Raw genomic sequence first — 13,820 nt, 5'->3', positions numbered from 1 at the left:
GTTGCTGCCTTGCCTAGGGCAGCAGCAAAGGTAAATACACCGCTGTGTATTACACATCACTTCCGCATTCACAGCACAGAGGGAGCTCAGCAAGGAGGAAGATGCTGATCTCCCTCCCATCTTACCTCCTGTTGCCCTCCTAAACCGGCCCTGGGCCACAGATGGGCTAGCGGATCCCGGGATTGAAGGTGAGGGGTCAGGAGGGGGGGCACTTCAGACGGCAGCTGCGGCACTCAACGGGGCGGGGGGGTCAAATCGCAACATACAAGCCGCTATAGAGCCGCTGATCAGTTGTATGTGAAACAGCCGGTAACGGCAGTAAAGAACAGGCGAGTTATTTCTGCCCGTGCGCGCGCAAGCAGGAAAACAATGCCGTCTAATGACGGCAACCCGCCCGTGTGAGTTTGTCGTCCGTCCGTTTTTCCACAACGGGCGGACGGCAAGCAGTTAATTTGAAGCTCCATAGTCAATACATTGGTAATCTGATATAATGAATATTGCAATTTTATACATGAATGCTGACCGCCAATCAAAATAGTTTGTGTTGGGTAAATAGATTAAAGTTTCAGTCTGTTACCAAACTGATGAAGGCAATGTTTCCCAAAACATGTCACTAACAATGGTGACTAACTGTCCAATTGGCCAAAACCAGCTTACCCATGTGCTCTCAGTGCTTGAGCCATTTGAAACATCCAGTTCCCTTTCCACTTGCAAATATCCACAAGCAGAAAGAGGGAGATAACAGTTTGGCACAAGTTTCATAAGTATTTGTTTGTGAGTGAAATTTGGCCTCTACACTGTACATTACAATGTTGACCACTGCACTCTGCATTACACTGCTGTCTTATGCGTTACTCTGCTGACTTCTAGACTCTGCATTACACTGCTGAGCTCTGCACTCTGCATTACACCGCTGACCTCTGTACTATGCATCACACCGGTGATCTCTACACTGTGTTACACCAATGACCTCTGCACTCTGTGTTACACCGCTGACTTCTGCACTCTGTTTTACACCGCTGACCTCTGCACTCTGTGTTACACCGCTGACTTCTGCACTCTGTGTTACACCGCTGACTTCTGCACTCTGCGTTACACCGCTGACCTCTGCACTCTGCGTTACACCGCTGTACTCTGTACTTTACATTACACTGCTGGCCTCTAGACTCTGCATTACACAACTGACCTCTGTATTTTACGTTACAGCAGTGACCTCTGCACTCTGCATTACACCACTGATTTCACATAGAGTAACACATTGTATGAAGCGTAACATTATTCTGCGTTGCTGTATAAATGTATTGCTGGGGTTTGTTGTCCTCTATAGCTCAAATTCATAAAAATGAGAATGCTCAAAAGTGTCTTGCGGGCCAGTTCACACCATAAAGAGTGTGTTCCAAAGCGTTCGGCCTCAGGAACACGCTGGAATGCAACCAGCTGGCTCCCTGCATTCAAGGTCGGGAGGGGGCATGGCGGTGCATTGAAGTCAATAGCACAGCAGCCCCGCCCCCCGCCTGCTGTGCGATCGCCGGCACCCAAATGCGTGGCACATTATTGCCTGCGTTCCGGTCCAGTGCGATCTCCAAAAATAGTGCAAACAGCATTTTTGCAGATCACACTGGACCGAAACACAGGCACTAATGTGCTACGCGTTCGGGTGGCGGCGATTGCACTGCAGTCAGGGGGAGCATGGCTGCGGTGCCATTGACTTCAATGCACCACCACGCCCCATCTCGCACCTGAACACAGGGAGCCAGCCGGGTTGCGTTTCAGAGGCCGAATGCTCTGGAATACACTCTTTATGGTGTGAACCGGCCCTGAAACATCTAAGGCTGGCCAGTAGAGAGCCATTCCAACATAGAGATCTTACCAATGGATAGCCCAAGAGATATTACAGACAGGGAGTGACTTTACATTCCACCTTTAGCTGAAATATCATTTCTAAGTGGGATGGCCCTTTTAAATAGTATAAAGGAAACATATTAAGGCTAAGAGAAATATGAAAGCTGGCACTGCTGACCCTTTTAAAAAAATACTAGTTGCCTGTCTGTCTCTGGCCTCAGTACTTTTACTTACCTAGAACAAGCATGCAGTTTGTAAAATCAAAGGGAAGTCAGAAATGCTGGTTTGTATGCCTGGGTCTGGGTCAGGTACTCAAAGTATCAAAGCCTTTGAACCAACAAAACAGCTGGGGAATTAGCATATTGTATTGGAATGCTTGACCTATTGGCAGTCACACATTCCACTGCCGAAAAACTGGGTGGGATTACGTTAAAATGTGTTACCACGTGCCCGATAACACATTCCAATCTAGTCATAAACTTTGATAGAACACAGCCTTCTCTGCCGCTAGCCTCTTGTCTCCCCCCCATCCTGCACAGCCACAGATCCCCCTCGTTCCGAGGGGACTCAATACCAATTTAGGATTGGCTTGCTTCCTTGATGAGAGATAATTATGCTGTTGGAAACTGCGTAACTGTATAACTTCCTATATAAATGTTTGATTTAATGTTTGAATTCGGGAGCTCTTGTCTTAACCTTTGTATAATTTTACCTTTTATTCTCAGTTGATATTGCACTTTGCACTGTTCTGGTGTTTCTCCCTACTTGCGTGGTTTTTCAATGTTCTTGGACGATCAGTGCCTTTTTTGATTAAGATATGTTTTTTTAAATTAATTATTTAATTATCTTTGTTTTGATAGGTATTTGTTGTAATTTTACTCCTACGCAGGAGAATGTGCGTTTATTAGCATGCATGTTTATTTTATGGCTTGATCGTACTCATTACCTTGTGAGTGACTGCTTTCCTGTCCATATGTTCATATCTATACAGCATAACTTTTGTCTGTTGCCTATCCTTAGATAGAGTAACATCATTTGGGTTTTATTGTTGCATACACCCATCTAATGCGCATTGTTGGGTAGTGATGGGCCAAATAGACCCGAGTTTGGTTTGAATTCGAACTTTAGAACATCAAACAAGTTCAAATTCTGACTCAATGCAAATCTACAGGAGGGAGGGGGGAAGTTTTATTATTATATGTGCTGGGGTCTTGGGAGGGAGGGGGGATGTTTATTATTATGTGTGTGGGGGGGAGTGTATTATTTTATGTGTGCAGTGGATAGTGTATTAGTGTGGGGGGTTGTATTTTTCTGTGTGTGTGTGTGTATTAGGCCCCATTCACAGCTATATCTCAGGTGCGATTAGGGATTCCTGTGTGACAAACTTGCGTTTTCCTGCAGCAGGAATCCCTAATCTGGCGTTTACATGCAGCAATGGTCACCCATTCAAGTTAATGATCAGGTGACAGCCGCTGCATGTACATGTCTGCATACCGCATGTAATCGTATGTGGTATGATTACATGCAGTTACAAAAACAAAATCACTCTCTGTGGATACACGCGGTATACTGACACTTCGCAGCCGGAGCGGATCCCGACATCGATGTCGAGATCCGCCCAGCTGCGTGAGTGACAGCTGGCTCTGCCTATCTAGAGGCAGAGCCAGCAGTACCTGCCCCCTCCCCCGTCCGTTCCGCCAGTCAGCGCTGGCAGATCGGAGCGGGGAGGGGGGAATCCAGCCCCTCCCCTATCACGGCAGAGAGCCGTGACAGGATCGAGAAGTGAGCGAACGCCGGTATATGTTCGCTCACCTCCCGATCTACTGAGCCGCCCTGTGACAGTCTCATTGTCACAGGTCGGCTAGAACTATGAGGTGAGTGAAAAGCACTCACCTCATAGTTCTCCTTTAAGAGTAATTTTGATTCACTAAAGGATAGAAATATTGTGTTAAATAGGAATACATTTTATTTAAGACAAATTTTAATTTGAAGGTTTCTTTAATGTCATATGCAGACCAAAAGTCACCTTAAATATACAACTGAATGAAATAGTAACTACAATGTAACAATACATTGTTACACTTTATTACTCAATGACACTTGCAGACTATCTGAAAGTGTAATTTCACACAGGAGGGGCTGCATTTTGACAGCCACTTCTACTATGCAATACATAATACAATAAGGAAGTGTCTCTCCTACATTTAAAATCCAGAAGTGGTTACGTTTAGGCAAGGCTACCTCTCTCCATTCCCAATAGCAAAGCACAGGTTCACTTTATTGGCAGGCATTACACAGATTGCGGATCAGCTTTGCCCTAAAGGTGCCCATACACTGCACGATTCTCGTATGAGAATCGCGGGAAATCCCGCGATCGAACGATAATTGTGCAGTGTATGGAAGGCGTGCAACCGTTTATACTGTACGATCGCACGACTTTTGTATTTCGAGCATGTTGGAAAACCAGCCGAGAATCGTACGATTTTCGGCTGGTTTTTAACATGATCAAGAGATGACTGCTGAATGGGCCGGTGTGCGCACGCCCGTTCAGCATTGCAGTCATAGGAAGCCCACCCCTGAGGGCGGGCAGATCGTACGTTTTTTTAAAGTACTTTACAACCCTCGCAAGACAAAAGTCTTGCGAGGGTTGTAAAGTGTATGGGCACCTTAACAAAGACATACATATCTTTAGGCGTGAGTTTCAGGTTGACCTCTAATTTGACCCAAACTCAAAACGTTCACAGTTGAGGTAAACGGCAAACTAATGTTAACTGTTATGGCAACCAATTAACAAGCATGCACTTCCTGACGAACTGTGGTCAGAGGACTAAGAAGGGCAGATAAAGGAAGTTTTCTTATATGCCAGCCCCCTCCCTATAAAAATCAGGGTCCCAGCAGCCATTTCTTAGTATGTGGAGAGATACTTGCAGTACAAAGGGACAGCTAATACGGTATTTGCAGGGAGAGATAGTTGCTGTTATACAGTGCTAACATGTGCTATATACAGTAATATAAATTGCAAAGTAGTGTGCTATAATATTACAGTAAATTGCAAAGTGGTGGGCTACATAGCCTGTACCCCTTCCTCCATGTTCACTGTTCTGTATTGTGACATAGAACAGTGAATTGCAGTGTGTTAGGGTTTCATGTTATTGTGTACCCAACTCTGCGTTCACAGTGAATAGACCCAACAGTTATTTTTAGGACTACTTTGATGTGTGTGACAGCAATAGCTTCAGTTGCTGTTTAGCTGCCTGGTATTTAAATACTGGTGCACAGACTCACTACAGTATTTTGATAGGGATTTTTTTTTAATTGCTGGATTAAAAGCCAAATGTTTTCTCTCCTGTTCAAAATGTAGCCTACCAAACATGGCCTAATCCTGTCTATCGAGTCCGTACAATATTCTTTTCCTTATTTTCTGTGAAAATATACTCTCTCTCTAATGTGGACATTTTAAACTGAAAAATTGCCTTCTACGTGCTTTTAAATATACAAACTAACATAAGTGTTTAAATACAGTCTACATAGTCTATACAATATTCCTTCCTTTTATCTGTGCAATTGTGAGTAACTGGATATGCAGAGCCCGATAGCAGGGGCACACACCTTGGGATAGCGGCACAGATTCCAAATACGTGGTACAAAAAGGTAAGTCCAATCATAGTCAAACGAACCATAAGGTCAGGGCAGGCAGTGAAGGATCAAACTCGATAAACAAAGCCAAGGTCAGGTAATGGCATCACACATCTAGCAACTGGATCCCGATCCCGATCCCGATCCCGATCCCTCTCCCTCTCCCTCTCCAGTGATCAAACAGGAAGTGATGTCTATAACAGGAAGCACTCCAATGCTGCCATTTTGATGTAAGGATGCTATTAAACATGTGCAAAAGGCCTCACTATTTTCACGCGGCGAAGTTATAGGACAAGTCACTGACAAGAGTGCCAATTACCGACATGCTGCGAGTGCGAGGACCCCTTCGTTTGATACAGGTAAGTTGAGAATTGTGACAGCAATATACACTATATATACTTTAATGTGGTTTTTGGGGCTGACATTTCTTTTAAATTGTGGCCTACTTTAACTGCTGCAATCCTGTCTATAGTGTCTCTACAATATCCCTTCCGTTGTAATGTGGATTTTTGACCTAGCATAGTGTGCATGGAGTCTCTACAATATTTTTGGCATCTAAGAAATAATACACTCTAATTTTTATATATATACTGTAGCAGGTCATCATGTAGAGAGCAAGGAGTGGTCCTGTCCGGGGTTTGTGTCACCCAGATTCCTCTCTTAAGGTGCCCATACACCTTACGATTATCGTACGATAATCGTAAGGTGTATGGGCACCTTTACACCTTCCGGAACCTATAGTAAGCCCCAGGTTTTACGCTTTGCCTCAGTGGCAATTTAGTGCAGGTGAGGCAAACAACCAGAGCTCTGGAGCCTGGGGAGCAGACAGTCTCTCGAGGGTTGTAAAGTGTATGGGCACCTTTACACCTTCCGGAACCTATAGTAAGCCCCAGGTTTTACGCTTTGCCTCAGTGGCAATTTAGTGCAGGTGAGGCAAACAACCAGAGCTCTGGAGCCTGGGGAGCAGACAGTCTCTCGAGGGTTGTAAAGTGTATGGGCACCTTTACACCTTCCGGAACCTATAGTAAGCCCCAGGTTTTACACTTTGCCTCAGTGGCAATTTAGTGCAGGTGAGGCAAACAACCAGAGCTCTGGAGCCTGGGGAGCAGACAGTCTCTATCTGATGGAGCACAAGGTTGGTCATGGTGGTTTGCTGAAGCCTGACAAACAATAGGTTTGTACAGGTTGGTAGTCAGGACTATCTTATGTTTAGTTAGTGCCGGGACACGGCTAGGATTTTGTTTCAAAGTGTTTACTTTATTTGAGCACTGTATATAGCCTGTGTGTTGCACCAATAAATTTACCACTGTTTGAAGACAGGTCACTGGCCTGGTCTCTGAATAGGGTTGCCACCCGTACGGTTTTCACCCGGACAGTACGGGTTTCGGATCCTGTGTACGGGTGGGAGGCGGGCTCCCACCCGTACACAGGATTCAAACGGCAGACTTGCTCACCTGGCGGCGGGTGGTGAGCGGCGGGCGGTGAGCGCCGGGCAGCGAGCGGTGAGCGGCGTGCAGTGAGCGCCGGGTTCTTGCCTAGGGCGGCCCCAAACCAGAGTACACCACTGTGTACAGATTGTATATCTGTGGATCTGTGGCACACTGGCATCTTTGTGATTACCTCCAATGTTATTTAATCACAAAATATGTGCATAGTGTACTTTACCAAAAAATTGCCGCGAGGTGCTACAGTGTTCGGGTTTGGCTTGAAGAGAAGGTGGCAACCCTATCTCTGAACCTTTCAAGTGTGCTCACCCCAGGAAGCAATTGCACCCGCTACCTATTCTTTACAGCCATGTCTCTCTCTCATTAATTGTGGCCTATAAAAGTGTTTACATAATGTGCAGTGAGAATGCTCAATATTTCTGCTCGTTGTCTCGTAGGTAGTTTTTACCATGTAATATTTTACTTTCCACTTATATTGCACAACCTCCTCAAATGTGGGGCTGTGGTTTTTAAGTGTTTTTACTTTTTCTTGACATTTTAATAAACTTAAGACACTACAGTGTGGTACTTAAAAAAATAAATAAATCACAAGATATACTAAAATTCTGTTTTTAATAAAATCCTCCACTTTGTATCCATTGTCCAGTAGCAAGAGTAAACTTTCCTATGGCTTTTAGATCTGTTGTGGCTTCTAATTCCTCTGCGTAATATAGACCTATTACTGCTAGATCAGCGGTTCTCAACCTGTAGGTCGTGACCCAAAAGTGTGTCGCAACTCACTATTGAGGGGGTTGCAGCATCCACTTCTGCTGCGCTAGGTGAGAGGCTCCTCCGCCTCCTCTTAGCGCAGCAGTGTCAGTCAGCAGGAGGACAGTAAAGGCTGTGAATATAAAAGTGCCGCTATACACACGCAGCAACATCTAGTGGCTGTGGAGTGTGTACAGCAGGGCTTCTCTATTCACAGCCGCTGCTGTCTTCCTGCCTCACATACAATGTGAGCTCTGCAGGAGGTGGGTGTCTAAGCAGTGCTGGGGCTGAGAAGGCTGCATGGAGACAGAGCAGACAAGCAGGTAGTAGGGGATGGGGAGGGTTTGTATTCTTGTGAGTGTGCTTCTATTTTTAGTCCCAAGTCCAGCACCTTACTAATTCTGGAGCCCAGCCAGGGCCGGCCTTTGGGGTGTTCGAGCTGTCCGGCCGCACAGGACGCCATGGCAAAAAGTGCGCCCGGTCGCCGACATAGCTCGCCCTTGGGGGTGGCTACAGCCGGCTGCTTCTCAACTCCTCACCGCTCGGCCATCCGACATGAGAGCACTCCCTCCTCCGCCCCCCACCCCCCTTCAGGGCTGTCCTCAGATCCCGAAGAGAAACTGTGGGGTGGGGGCGCAGGAGGGAGCGCTGCCTGCTATCAGGATGGCCGGGAGCGAGAAGAGAAGCCGCAGCTTTCAGGACGGCCAAGCGGTGAAGAGAGCGGTGCCGCTGTCATCCTGTCAGTTTCAGGATGACAGCAGCTCTGTGCGTGGCCAAGCGGAGAATCAGTACCGGTCCTTTGTGTGCAGAGCAAACACTGGAGTGATCGCCTGGGGACACATAGTACTATGTGTCCCCAGTTATAAATGAACAGGATGTGATTTACATCACTTCCTGTTCATTCATGATTTTATGAATGGGGAGTAGTACAGAGGCTTGTCCCCATTCAGAGACCGCTTGATAGTAAATATTTTACCATCATCTGTTTCTGAATGAATAGGAAGCCTCTGTACTGAGTTCTGAGGCTGCAGAAAAAGAAATTAAGGTCTCTCTATCCTCAATTTCTTTTTCTATTTTAAAAGGTGAATGTCAGGGGTCTGTTTATTTTTTATCATACTTTTTAATATGGTGCTTTAAGGCATGACAAAATGGAAATCTTTAAATGGTGCGGACATTGGAGAAATGGGTGTGGTTACGGAGGGGTGTTACGGAGGGGTGTGGTCACTGATGGGCGCTGTAAAGCTTTCTTGCACAGGGCGCCTAAAGGCTTTATGCCGGCCCTGAGTCCAGCTCTCCATTGGGGGTCACCACAACTTGGCAAATGTTACCAAGGGGTTCCGGCCCTAGAATGGTTGAAAGCCACTGTGCTAGATAAAAAGAAATCAGGTGTTACAGACAAAACTACCTTAAAAAGCCTTTTTTCCCCCAGATTGTGGTGCTGTTGTATTTCAGTCAAGCAATAATGTAAAACTAAAACAAAAGAAAACAATTACACATGCTAAATATGTTGTGCCAATTAACAGTGTTGATGGTGCTGTTTATAAGCATTTTACTGTTCCATAACACCGCATACAGCTTAAAGACATCTCCCAAGCATTAAAAGGCATGCTGTTTTTCCCATGTCACTCTCAAAGTTACATAGAAAGGAGGACCTTTTCCACACTGAGTGGTATTTTTTTAAATGGTACATGTTTCCTACACCCCATTTTTTTTTTTTTTTTACGATCCCTTGCCTTGGGCAGAATTGTGTCAAGATTTCCCCCTTCCCTAAAGTTTCATCCCTACTCACCAGTAGAGGGAGATGATGAGCAAGGCTGTAAAGACGAGAGAAGACAAAAAACACTTCTTTGCATTGCCCTTTCCACCTAAAAAAAAAAAAAAAATTGCCAAATTCAGCTAATACGTTTATTTTCAATAGCCTCTGAAGACTTGTAATGAATTTACTAAGACTGGGTACCGTGCACATGTATTTTTATAAACGCTCAATAAAGAGACTTCACAGCCACACATGCTGGTAGTCTGAAGAGATTAGATCATTGCAGCACACAGCATTTAACCTTTTTCTCTGGCCAATCTGCTATGTAAATAGCTTAAAATGGTTTTTACAGATCACAATTTTTTAAACCAAAGTACCTAATGCATACTGACCGTCATGCTTGTTTAGCTCCATGAAACATGTTCCACCCTTGCCTACTTAAATGTTTATTAGAAATCTTATTTATTAATATTATTATTAGTATTGATATGGCATCAACATTTTTTCACAGTCCCTGCCCTCAAGGAGCTTACAATCTAAAGTCTCTGTCCAGGGGCGGAAGTAGAAATCACAGGGCCCCATAGCAAAATCTTTTATGGGGCCCTGTTATTTCTAGATAAGTCCACCTGAGGGTTACCCTGCAGAGCCCACCATAGACTCTATGGTGAGCTCTGCAGGGTCTTAGGTGGGCGGTCAAGCCCTCTTATCTGTCTGGCCGATCCTCTGTCGCCTCCTTCTCCTCCACGATTGCTTGCAGGCCCCGCCTCCTCCGTCACTGGGCCCCACTTCCTCGATCGCCGGGCCCGCCTCCCCATCACTAAGACCTGCCTCGATCGCTGGGCCCCGCCTCCTCCATCGCTGCCGACGACGGGCCCAGCCTCCTCCCACGAAGCTGCTGGTTGTTATCGACTAAGCAGCTGTGAGGATGTACGAGCCGCTGCACATGTGAATGGCTGCGTGTTTCTCCTCACGGCCGCCAGTGACAGCCAGCAGCCTGAAATGCCATAGCGACCCAGGCGGCGCGCACGGCATCAGGGGGATATCCTGGCCGGGCCCCCCTGTGCCCCGGGGCCCCATAGTGGCCGACTGGGTCGCTATGGTGGTGTTACACCACTGTCTCGCATATGCTGTCTCACATGCATGCATGCATTCATGCATGCATACATACAAGGGCCAATTTAGACAGAAGCCAATTAAGCTTCTGGCATGTCTTTCGAGTAAACTGGAGTACCCGGAGGAAACCCACGCAAGCTAGGGAGAACATCCAAACTCCTTGCAGATAGTGTCCTGACTAGGATTTGAACCTGGGACCCCCAGTGCTGCTATTAATACACAGTAAATTCTTTTACCTAGATGTGACTTTTTCATATGTTTTCAGTCTATTGGGTACAAGTAGAAAATATTACTGTTCAGAAGCAGAAAACTTATTTTTTGCAGTATTCCCAGCACTACAAATGCTTTATGTGATTTATGTTCTTGCTATAATCATATAAAAAATTATAAAAAAAATACTTTGTACCATCATGAGAATCAGCGGTTACCATTCATTAATGGATGCCTCAATATAGAGGCATTCATTAATGAAAGGGTTAACCTTTTTCAGACACCTGATACCTTAATATCGGGTGTCTGAGAGTCAAAGCAGAGCCGCAAACATGCCGGCAAAAGCCGGCATTCTGACAGATCTAGAGATATCTCTCTTAGATCATATACTGGTTTGTTTTTTTTCTTTCACTTTCAGGAATAGATACATAATGTATCTATTCCTGAAAGAAGAATGTTTCAGTTTTCTGATCGTTGTTGGAACGTTCAAGAAAACCTTTAATTAGTGACAGCTGAATCCTGAACTGCTGCAGGATCAGTGTCACTAACTTATTGGCTGCTCTGAAGTTTGAAACAGCCTAATAATTTTTTTTTACAAACTCTTTAATTAGAGAAGGTTGTCACAATTTTCCAAGGGTAACATAGTGGGGGAAAAGGGAAGTACAGAGAATACATAAAAATACACAGTCAGAAATTCAAGGTATCACAGTGGCCCCACATGGGTCCATGGGGGCAGGGTGAAGGAAGCAATGCAGATTAAATGAAGACATGGACATCCAGTCTAGATTGTAGGAAATATAAGCGAGGACCCTGGTTGTGTCATTAACAAAGGATAGCAAAGAGAGGCCATCAGGTTCTTCAGCCAGGGTTCTACTATGTAAGTATGGAATCGGGTCTCAGCACTATCTGAAAGCAGAGCAGCATTGGGGTTGCGGGGAGATAGGAAGGAGGGGGGTATGAGGAATACACGGTATGGAAGGTTGGGGGGGAGTAAAAGAGAGAGGGGGATGCAGTGTAGGTGGGGAGGAGAGAGCTGAGAAGAGGTGTTCTGTCCTGGAGATCTACCCAGTGTGTCCTTGGCGTAAGGCCGCATACTCTGGAGAGTTGAGAAACTCAATCCAGTAGAACCAAGTGTTCCGGAATTTGGCTGGTGTGTTGTTGAGTGAGGTCCTCCATGAAGTATATGTCATGTGCCCTGTCCAGCAATTGGTGGATGGTGGGGGGTTCAGGTTTCTTCCAAAGGACCGGGATGCAGGCCCGGGCCACGTTGACCAGGTGTCGCACCACTGAGCGTTTGTATGTTTTAAGTGAGGTAGTGTTGTGGTGTAGGACGAAGAAGGCCGGGTCTCGAGGCACCGGGGAATCAGTGAACCGCTGGATTGTGACGTGGATCTGATCCCAAAGGTTTGGAGAGAGGGGCAAGACCAAAATATATGTAGTATGTCAGCATGCGGAGCCCCGCATCGCCAGCAGTGGGAGGATGTCTGTGGGAACATAGAGTGTAGGAGTTGAGGAGTCCTGTACCATCTGGTGACCAGCTTGTAACCTGACTCCTGGTATTTATTGCTGATCGACGATTGGTAAGAGAGTGTGAGGAGCTTCCCGCTTTCCTCCGAACTAAATCGGATTCCCAGGTCCTCCTCCCATTTCGTAAGAAACCATGGTTTCGGGTCAGAAGAGCCAGAGATGAGTTGTTTGTAGCACATGGAGAGAACATGGTGAGCAGAATCCTGTCGGGTGCATTCCGACTCATATGGAGTCAGGGCTCTGGAGAGCTGCGAGGGGGGTGGCAGTGATCTTAGGAAGTGGGAGAGTTGCTGAGTTCTCCACGGGTCCAGAGGTGCGGGACCTTGGCGGGTGGGAACCCTGAACCCTGAGGACCAGGAAGCCCCGTCAGGAAATGAAGTGCCCTTTCTTTACCCGGAGATTTGAGAGTTCGGAGTTTGGGGTCCTCCGATCCCGGTGGGAAGGCTGGATTGCCTAGGATCGGGAGCAGAGGCGAGGGGTCGGGAGAGAGGGCGTATTGGGCAAAGGCGGATTTGGCTACCTGCAGTGTGGGCATGATGGTGGGATGTGTCTGTACGGCCTGTGGCAAGGGTGAGGAACACCAAGGGAGGCCTGAGAGTGGAACACGGGAAAAGGATTGTTCAAGGTCCGTCCATAGTTTGGATGTTCGGTTACGGCACCAGTCCACTACATGAGTGAGGTGAACTTCCATATAGTATAAGTGGAGGTCAGGCAATCCCATACCCCCGGAGCGTTTTGGCATGCGAAGGATATTATATTTGAGTCGGGGGGGCTTGCCCGCCCAGACGAAGGAGGTGAATAGGGTTCTCAGTCGTCGGAAGAAGGACGACGGGAACCTTATTGGTAGGGCTTGGAGTGGGTAGAGAAGACGAGGGAGTATTGATTGCTTAAGAATATTACACCTCCCCATCCAGGAGAAAGTGCCCTTAGACCAAGTTTTGAGGTCGGAAGTGATAGCGGCAAGTAGCGGTGGAAAGTTGAGGGGGTAGACCTGTGAAAGGTGTCGTGGGAGATGTACTCCCAGGTATTTCAGGGATATCGGGGACCACTTAAAAGGGAAATTGGTTAGCACCCGTTGCAGCCGGGGTCCCGAGAGGGAAATGTGCATGGCAGATTTGTGCGAGTTGACTAAGAAGTTAGAAAGTTCGCTGTACTTGGCTATTTCGGATAATAGTAGCGGAAGGGAGACATCTGGGTAAGTGAGGAAGAACAGAAGGTCATCCGCGAAAGCGGCCACCTTGTGTTTATTATTACTTCTTTTCACATTTCATAATATTTTATATATAATTCATATTTCACTATGTATATTCATAATTCCTTGATTTTTATGCAGTGTTGTATTGCTTTGTTAGTCCCCTACGCGTTACGCTCGTAGACTTCTTCAGGGGGATCGGTATAAATCTATTTGTAAATACATGATACATTGTTCATCAACATGTTTATATGCCATTTCATAATACATTTGTAAAATCATATTTTCCAGTTTTACATGTTTCCATTCAGCTATATACATTTATTCTTCGTATGATTGAATTGTACAGCCA

The sequence above is a fragment of the Nanorana parkeri genome, unplaced genomic scaffold (genome assembly GCF_000935625.1).
Source record: "Nanorana parkeri isolate BGI_ZX_2015 unplaced genomic scaffold, ASM93562v1 scaffold738, whole genome shotgun sequence".
Taxonomy (NCBI): Eukaryota; Metazoa; Chordata; class Amphibia; order Anura; family Dicroglossidae; genus Nanorana; species Nanorana parkeri.
Note: the sequence above shows the minus strand (reverse complement) of the source record.